This window comes from Citrus sinensis, chromosome 7, assembly GCF_022201045.2.
Source record: "Citrus sinensis cultivar Valencia sweet orange chromosome 7, DVS_A1.0, whole genome shotgun sequence".
Taxonomy (NCBI): Eukaryota; Viridiplantae; Streptophyta; class Magnoliopsida; order Sapindales; family Rutaceae; genus Citrus; species Citrus sinensis.
The window spans coordinates 24,399,834-24,407,833 of NC_068562.1; the positions used below are offsets into that span (position 1 = coordinate 24,399,834).

General features: G+C 38.3%; 1 non-coding gene across 1 annotated transcript; it reads right to left on the reverse strand.

Moving 5' to 3' along the window:
• Positions 1–793: 793 nt before the first annotated feature.
• LOC127898978 (small nucleolar RNA R71) lies at positions 794–897 on the reverse strand. The gene has a single exon (XR_008050746.1). It is a non-coding gene; the product is annotated as a small nucleolar RNA R71 (small nucleolar RNA).
• Between the last annotated feature and the right edge of the window lie 7,103 nt (positions 898–8,000).

Below are 8,000 nucleotides of genomic sequence, written 5' to 3' on the forward strand. Positions count from 1 at the left end.
TATTTTTTTTTATTATTAAAAAAAAAGTGAATCTACATTTAAAGGTTAGTATTTCTTTTCTTTTTCTCTTCTTTAAAATTCTGTAATTTAATTTTCCATTTATTTTTCTTTGTAATTTTTTTTTTGTTTATCTTATTAATTTAATTTTTAGTTAATTTCTTTCACGTATTTATTTTTGTGTATTTTTATAGAAAGGTTGTAATAGCGCAATAAGGTTAGTATCGTAATTTCTCCCTCTTCTTTATTTTTATTTGTTTTGTTCCCATCTTTATTTTTTATTTTGTTTGCATCTTTATTTTTATTTTATTTATTTTGCATGCATGGTCGTAGGTCATTATTACCTAATCTTGAACCTATAGACCTTGAATTAGAAAAAACACTTCGCACACACAAACACGTTAAAAATAAAATGGATTTACAAGCACCACAGGAGAGGCCATTTAAGGACTATTTTAGTCCCTTAGCTAATTTGAGCACGTCATGCATAAGATACCCAAATGTAGCTGCTAGGAGTTTTGAATTAAAACCTAGTGTGTTAAATTGTCTTCCTACATTTTATGGCCTAGAAAATGAGGATCCATATAATCATTTGAATGATTTTCATGCCATTTGTCAAACATTCAAATATGAGAATTTTTCAGATGATGATGTTAAACTTAGACTATTCCCATTTTCTTTAAAGGATAGAGCTCGTTCATGGTTAAATACGTTGCCTGCTAATAGCATTACATCATGGGAACAAATGGTTACAAAATTTTTAAATAAATATTTTCCAGTGCATAAAACCAATGCTATTCGCAGGGAAATCTCGGAGTTTACCCAGAGAGAGGACGAGCAATTTTTTGAAACATGGGAGCGATTTAATGGGCTACTCTTGAAGTGTCCACATCATGGGTACGAAAAATGGCACCAATGTCAATACTTTTTGGAGGGATTACTACCAAATGTGCAAGAATGGCTAATGGCAACAAGTGGAGGAGAGCTAATGTCAAAAAGTGCATCAGAAATTTGGGAATTCTTCCAGCGACAAGCGGATAATTCCCAACAACGGAGTCGATCACTCAGGAATACTAGAAGAATTAAAGGAGTAAATGAGGTTCAAATTGGCGAGTCAACTTCGGGAATCAAAGAAGTCAAGGAGATGGTTGAAGGTCTTGCTCGACAAATAGCATCGTTATCGACTGCTAAATCAACAGAACCACATGACCATGACTCATACTCAGATCAAGCCAATGCCATAGGTGTAATGAGAAAGCCATCAAATTACAACCCATACTCCAACACATATAACCTTGGATGGAGAGACCACCCCAATTTTTCATGGTCTCAAGGATTCCAACAGAATGGACCAACAGCTCCAGCTCCACCAATGCAACAAATTCCTCAAGCCTCTCAGCCACCATTTAGACCATACAATCAGAACCAGAACCACTCTCAACCTAGACCATGGGAGGATGCATTTCAGAATTTCAGGAATGTTACTCACTCCACGATTGAGCAACAGAACCGCACCATTGATGGACTACGAAATGAGTTGAGAGCAGGCTTCAACTCACAAGCTCAATCTGTTTCAAGCCTCGAGAAGATGGTGGGACAACTTGCTTCTTCAGTTCAAACCTTGGCAATGACCGTTGAGAAAGGTAAGTTTCCAAGTCAACCAGTGCCTAATCCTAAAGGAGTACATGAAGCAAGTACCAGTTCACCACAACAGCATGGAGAGGTCAAAGCAGTAATGACCTTGCGAAAAGGAAAGGAAGTCGACAACAAAGTGGAGATGCCGGTGACAACAGAAAATCAAATTGTACCTGTGAATGATGAGGAATCATCACCGGAGGAGAAAGAAGAAGCCAACCCACGAGAATACGTTCCCAAAGCTCCATTTCCTCAGAGGTTAGCGAAAGGAAAAAAGGGAAAATCCACAGGTGAGATTCTTGAAATCTTCAAACAGGTAAGTGTTAACATCCCTTTGCTTAATGCTATTAAACAAGTTCCATCTTATGCCAAGTTTCTTAAAGACCTTTGTACTAAAAAGAGAAACATGCATGTTCAAAAGAAGGCATTTTTAACAGAAAACGTTAGTTCTATACTCCAACATAAAATTCCTTTAAAATGCAAAGACCCAGGCTCCCCCACTATCTCATGTAGTATAGGGAACCACACAATTGAGAATGCTTTGTTGGATTTAGGAGCTAGTGTAAATCTTTTGCCTTACTCTGTATTCGTGAAACTTGGACTGGGAGAATTACACCCAACTCCAGTGGTGTTACAACTTGCAGATCGGTCCACAAAAATACCTCGTGGTATTGTGGAGGACGTGCTTATCCAGGTAGACAAATTTTATTTTCCTGTTGACTTCATTGTAATTGACACTCAACCAATACAGGATTCAAGGAAGCACATCCCCATTATTCTAGGCCGACCTTTCTTGGCAACTGCGGATGCTCACATTCAATGTAGAACTGGAAATATGCAATTGTCCTTCGGCAACATGACTATGGAGTTGAACATCTTCAACATTGCCAAACAACCTCACAGTGCAGATGATGGAATTGTTGATGTGGATTTAATCGAAGCATTAGTTGATGACACTTTTCTTTCAAACCTTAGTGATGATCCTTTACAAACATGTTTAACTCACTTTGGTTTTGATTTTGATATTGACAGATCGGTTGAAGAGGTCAATGCCCTACTTGACTCAGCACCATCTATGGACACTAATAAATGGAAGTCAAGAGTTGAACAACTAGCACCATCAGAGAAGAAACTCATCCCATCATCAGAATCACCACCGAAACTCGAGCTCAAACCATTGCCCAACACTTTGGAATATGCGTTTTTGGGAGAAGAAAGTACTCTACCGGTAATCATCTCAGCATCCCTCAATGACGAACAAAAAGGTAAGTTGTTGGATGTTTTGAAAGAGCACAAAGGGGCATTGGGATGGACCATAGCAGACATTAAAGGTATAAACCCAGTAGACTGCATGCATTACATTCACCTTGATGAAAATGCTAAAACTACTAGGGAGATGCAACGTCGGTTAAATCCTAACATGAAAGAAGTTGTTAGAACTGAAGTCCTTAAGCTATTAGATGCAGGTATCATTTATCCAATTTCTGATAGTTCATGGGTCAGTCCTGTACAAGTTGTCCCCAAAAAGTCAGGAGTCACAGTAGTTACGAATGCTGATAATGAATTGATACCCACTAGAGTAACTACAGGATGGCGTGTATGCATTGATTATAGAAAGTTGAATTCTGTCACACGTAAAGACCATTTTCCTTTACCATTTATTGATCAAATGCTTGATAGATTAGCAGGCCATGAATTTTATTGCTTTCTAGATGGCTACTCAGGATATAATCAGATTCCCATAGCACCAAAAGATCAAGAGAAAACTACTTTCACTTGCCCTTTTGGCACATTTGCATATAGGAGAATGCCATTTGGATTATGTAATGCACCTGCTACATTTCAACGATGCATGTTGAGCATTTTTTCTGATATGGTTGAACGATTCCTTGAAGTCTTTATGGATGACTTTTCTGTCTTTGGTGACTCGTTTGATCAATGTTTACATCATCTAACGCTAGTTCTGCAGAGATGTATCGAGAAGAATTTGGTCTTAAATTGGGAGAAGTGCCATTTTATGGTAAAACAAGGTATTGTCCTCGGTCACATCATTTCGAGCAAAGGTATTGAGGTGGACAAAGCCAAGGTGGATCTCATTTCTAATCTTCCTTCACCCAAAACAGTCAGAGAAGTAAGATCTTTCCTTGGGCATGCTGGTTTCTATAGACGTTTCATTAAAGATTTTAGCAAAGTTTCTAGACCCTTATGCAATTTACTTGCTAAGGATGTACCTTTTATCTTTAATGATTCATGTCTCATGGCGTTTGAAAAATTAAAACAATTGTTGACATCATCACCCATCATTCAGGCCCCAAACTGGAGCTTACCATTTGAGCTCATGTGTGATGCATCTGATTATGCATTAGGAGCAGTTTTAGGACAAAGAGTTGATCGAATTCCTCATGTTATTTACTATGCTAGTATGACATTGAATGATGCACAGTTGAACTATTCAACTACTGAAAAAGAAATGCTAGCAGTAGTGTTTGCATTGGAAAAATTTCGATCTTATCTCATTGGTTGTAAAATAATTGTGTTCACAGATCATGCTGCTCTTAAATATCTTCTCACAAAGAAAGATGCAAAAGCTAGACTAATTCGTTGGGTGTTACTTTTGCAGGAATTTGACTTGGAATTCAAAGATAAGAAAGGGTCAGAAAATGTTGTGGCGGACCATCTCTCTCGTCTTCACTTTGACACAATTACAGAGCCATTAATATTAAATGAGTCATTTCCAGATGAACAATTAATGAGTGTGGAAGTATTACCTTGGTATGCTGATATAGTTAATTATCTTGTTACAGGTAAACTTCCAGAGCATTGGACCAAGCAAGACAAGATCAAATTCTTTGCGGAAATAAAGAATTTCTTTTGGGATGACCCGTATTTGTTCAAGTATTGTGCAGACCAAATTGTTAGACGATGTGTCCCAGAAAATGAAATTCAGAATATCCTTTCATTCTGCCATGAACAAGCTTGTGGAGGCCATTTCAGTGCTAAGAAAACAGCGACTAAAGTTTTACAATGTGGTTTCTATTGGCCAACACTATTTCGAGACGCTTACACTTTTTGTTCTTCATGTGATAGGTGTCAACGAATGGGGAGCATTACACGAAGGAACATGATGCCACTAAATCCAATTTTAGTGGTTGAGATTTTTGACGTATGGGGTATCGACTTCATGGGACCCTTTCCCCCTTCTTTTGGCCATCAATACATATTGGTTGGTGTTGACTACGTCTCAAAATGGGTAGAAGCAATTCCATGTAGGACCAATGATCACAAGGTGGTGATAGCATTTTTGAAAAGCAACATTGTTTCACGCTTTGGATTCCCACGAGCGATAATCAGTGATGGTGGTGCCCACTTTTGTAACAAAGCATTCAAAGCTCTTTTGACAAAGTATTCAATCACACACAAAGTGGCGACCCCGTATCATCCGCAAACCAGTGGCCAAGTTGAGATCTCCAATCGAGAAATAAAGCACATATTAGAAAAAACGGTGAGGCCGGACAGAAAAGATTGGTCATTAAGACTTGATGATGCCTTATGGGCATATAGAACGGCTTTCAAGACCCCGATTGGGATGTCACCCTACAGGCTAGTGTATGGAAAAGCTTGCCACCTACCTGTGGAACTCGAGCATCGTGCGTATTGGGCCATCAAGAAATTCAATTTTGACATGCAGCAAGCCAACTCAGAAAGAAGATTACAACTGGCAGAACTTGAAGAAATTCGCAATGATGCATACGAAAATGCCAAGATTTACAAGCAACGAATGAAAGTCTTCCATGACAAGCACGTTATGAGAAAATCGTTCACTCCAGGTCAGAAAGTGCTTTTATTCAATTCTCGCTTGCACCTATTCCCAGGTAAGTTACGCTCTCGTTGGTCTGGTCCCTTTATTGTTCATACTGTTTTTCCACATGGGGCAATTGAAATTAAAGACCCAAAGAATGGTGTCACGTTTAAAGTTAATGGTCAAAGATTAAAGCCATATCTAGAGTACCAACCACATGAAGAAGACACCGAAATAAATTTGAGTGACCCACCAAATTTGAATTGATTTTTATTCTTTTCGTTGATTTGATTTTTCTTTCTTTCTTTTTATTATTATTCTTTTGCTAATTGAAATTGTTTTTGCATAAGTGTGTTTATTTTACCATTAAGTTTTCTCTTATCATTGTTAATCATGAGTCTCATACTTAGACCGTTCCTCCTGAACATTCTTAAACCACTTCAACGTGTCAAAACTCATCTCAAAAGGCAGATTCAATTTTGTAAAACACAACGCATTTGGGCTCTACAACCACCAGAATTAGTAGCCTATGTTGAGGGTTTAGAAAGCCAACTCAGAGACATTGAGAGAAGTGTTTACGACATCCAGTTGGAGCTTGAGGTAAATTCAATAAGAGGACGATTTTAATTTTCTTTGTGTGTTTTAATTTGTTTTTCTGTTTGTGTGCTTTAGTTTGTTACCCCGGTGAAGTGGCGGATAACGGTACTCCGTGACAATCAAGTCGGTTACTTCAGTTTCCCATAATAACTGATATTCTGAGGCGAAAGTATGGACAGAAACGAGATTCTAGCAAAGCTTCACAAGCGATTCCCTTCACTCCCTCAGAATGCCCTCCTTACGATCTATAAAGCCCGATCTGAACGCATGCGATTGCTCATGAGGAATAACATACCTGCAGACATCCGTTGGTTAATCGAGGCTAAAGTACGATTAGCAGGTGAGTTACCTCCTAAATTTATTGCATACATGCCTGGTTGTGGTAGAGGAAATTATGCAAGAAAACGACGAGCTCGAAGAATTTCTGTTGCTTGTCATAAGTGTGCCAGAATGAGTTGCAATAAAAACCCATGTTCTTTAGGAATGATGTCTGATAACAGGGAAGATAAGATTCAATTCATTAGGGATGGCTTGAATAAGGAGTCATTGGATGATATCCTTTTGTCTCTTGAAACGCATCCCAGTGGATATGTGCAAGGAGCGATTCTCCAGTTATGGCCATTATTCCAGAAAGAGCATGCACGATATAGTCTCGGGAATCTGACTATAAACGACCCTGTTTGCCAGTTTATAAGAAAACTGGATAGGAAGCCTATCCTCGACCCATAGAGGGCGTTCAAGCCGTTTCTGGACGTAAAACCAGAGGAAGATGTGAGCCACAGTCGCAACTACCTGTAAATATCCTTTTACTTTATTGTTATTTTATTTCACTATTGTCTTATTGTTTGCATTATTGTCTTTAATAATTTTATTACTGTTTGCTTTTTCCTTTTACTGTTTTCTTTTTGACTTGCGAGCCACGTGCTTTACGCGTTATTTGACACTGACATATTACCTCATACACAACCATGACCCACTATCACCAAGACTCTTAAATGTGATTTCTTTTTTGTCAAGCACTCACAAATTATTTTCGAGAAGTATCACAATGGCAGCTACTCCCAATAGACAATTCAAGAACATTTGTGTGCTTTCTGGATTTACCTATGGCAAACATAAAGAGTTCGTTGAGGCAGCCATAGATCTTGGTCGAAGCATAGCAGCGAGAAATTTACATTTGGTGTATGGAGGAGGTAACCGAGGGTTATCAAAAATGGTCTCCGAAGCAGCTTTTATCAGAGGAAGTCAAGTGTTAGGCATCATCCCAAGAGTCCTAAAATCATTGGGCAGTTCGTCTGACTCATCAACTGGAGAAGAGTTAGTCGTCTCAGGTATGCAAGAAAGAATAACTGAAATGCTTAATCATGCTGATGCTTTTGTTTTCCTTCCAGGAGATCTTGCAACACTAGAGGCACTTATGACACTAGCATCTTGGGCCCATCTACACATTCACCAGAAACCCATCGGTTTGTTAAATGTCAATAACTTTTATGATGGCTTTATCGCATTTCTTAACCATGCAATAAAAAACTACTTCATTCCTTCTAATGTGAAAAAACTTTTTATTTGTGCTCACACTGCTAATGAGCTACTTGATATGTTACAAGCTTATAAACCGGAGCCAGACCCCTGGACCTTTGTGTTGGAGCGACCAAATAATGATGGTAACAGTAGCCGCAGTAAGAAGTACAAATTAGATTTAACTCTCCGCCTGTAAATATTTTCTTCTGTGTTGCACCACCCAGGTGATGTCTTCTAAACTCTACTTCTTTCCTTTAAAACATTGAGGACAATGTTTCGTTCTGGTTGGGGGGAGGGAATAGTCGACAATTGTGGAATCTTGGTTAAGTTTTTACTATTTTTTTTGTTGTAGAAACTAACTGTTGCTAACGTTTTGTGTTGAAGATGGCTGAATATGGAGTGTAGTTACTCTAGAAACGCATCTTCATCGTTTTAAAAAAAAAAAATTGTT